Below are 2,215 nucleotides of genomic sequence, written 5' to 3' on the forward strand. Positions count from 1 at the left end.
GGGAACAGGTGCTGGCAGACAGGTGAGCAGCCCTGCACATGGAGAGCAGGTGCTGACAGCACCAAGGCCAGCATTCACACCAGGGTGTGCATTTGTGCCCACAACCTGACACAGCCCAGTCTCTGCTGCTGCTGCACCAGGAATTCCCGTGCCCTTTGTGTGTCGGTGCATCTCCAGCCTGGATTTCTCCCCACTGGACTTGCCAGGTTGCCCACAGATTTGGCCACTGCCAGGACAGCTAACCACAGCCAGGGAGGGGTGAGGAGTGCTTGGTCCATCCTCCAGCTCTGTCCACCTGCAGAAGAGTCCAGCCCACAGCCCCAGTAACAAACCTGCGTCAAGGTGATGCCAAGCTGTGGCCCTGGAGGGAGTGGCCACCATGTCCCCATCACCCTGACGGCTCATTTGGTCCAGATTGAACCATTAAAAGGCAGAAATTGGAAAACAATTTGTTTGTTCCTCGTGTGAGTGCTCGGTGGAGGGAGCAATCGATGGCTGTGGGGTGCTGGGTGTCGCTGCCTTCCAGCCATCCAAAGCCCATTTGTTTCGGGGTGTTTGAGGAGCACTGACACGGCTCGTTGGGGACACGGGGGACACGGGACAGTGACGTGCCCCAGCCCAGGATGTCGTTCACGGGGTTTATTGAAGGAGGGAGACAAATGGGCTCTACAAATACACTGATGAGGGGTCAATACAGGCAGCAGGAAACATCAATATCCAATGAGGGGGTGGATGGCGACAGACAAGGATCTCCAGGGGCTCTGACACGAGCGGGGCCCCCTCCTTCCACAACACCCCAAAGCTTTTCGGGGTGCAGGGAGAGATCCAGAGCTGCAGAATGGGCAGCTCCAGGGGCTGTGTCCTGGTGAGGAGCCTCACACACACTCAGACACAGCCCCCAGGTCTGCACAGAGCCCCTGGGAGCCCTGGCACAACACGTGTGCACACACCCGCGTGTCAGGGAGCGTGTACACCCGTGTGTGTGTGTGCAGACAGACACACAGACACACAGACACATGTAGGAACACATGTATGTACACACACCTACTCCTGTATACACATATATACTGTGCACATACAGATATATGCATATGTATTGCTATTTATAAATACAGATAGGTCTGGATGTATAAATATGTATAAATGTGTACACATTTAGATATATGTGTACATATATCTATACATATATATATACACATAATATAAATATATATAATATAAATATAACATATTATATATATAACATAATATATATTAATAATATATATAAATATATCTATTAATAATATATATAACATAATATAAATATATACATAATCCCAGAAACATTTAGGTAATGGGAAAATCCAAAAATCATGGGTGTGTGTATATATATATATATATATATACATGTATATGTGTGTGTATATGTGTATATACACATATATATAGACATGTACATATAAACATATGTAAATATATATTTATGTAATCATATTTATATATACAGATAGCTGTGTTTCTATACATATGTACATATATAGAGAGAGAGATATGTCATGATGTTCCTCATGCATCCATTGCACACACCCTCCACTCAGTAATGTACAATTACCTCATCCATATGTATCCATGTGTACATATGGATACCTGGATGTAATTACATAGGTGCATAAGCTATGTTAACTATTAGAAATGTACACATTATATATATATATATATATATTTTATACTTATTATAAATATATATAATATTATATATTTTTAAATTATTAAATAATAATTTAAATTTAATTATATAATTTAATTAAATTATATAATAATTTAATTTAATTAATTAATAATTTAATTTAAAATATATTATTATATTTTTTTATAAAATTTTATATATGACACTGTATTGTTTATATATAAGCACACACCACTGCAGTGTGTGACACTGTATAGCTGTTATTATTTAATAATGCATGATGTGCATGTTCAGCTGCACACAGAGCTCTCCTGTCCTGTACAAATGTGCTCTGGCAGCTGCACCTGGATTTGTGTTCACGTGTGTCCATGTGCAGCCAGCCATGAACTGTGCATGTGTAGCTAGGAATGTGTATGGACACGTGTGCCTGTACATGTGTGTGTGGATACGGCTGTCGGGCTGTGGCTGTGTGGCTGTGTGTGTGTGGGTGTGTGTATGACTGTGTGTCTGTGTGTCTGTGTGTCTGCCTGTGTGTCTGTGTGTCTG

Source organism: Parus major, chromosome 27 (genome assembly GCF_001522545.3).
Source record: "Parus major isolate Abel chromosome 27, Parus_major1.1, whole genome shotgun sequence".
Taxonomy (NCBI): domain Eukaryota; kingdom Metazoa; phylum Chordata; class Aves; order Passeriformes; family Paridae; genus Parus; species Parus major.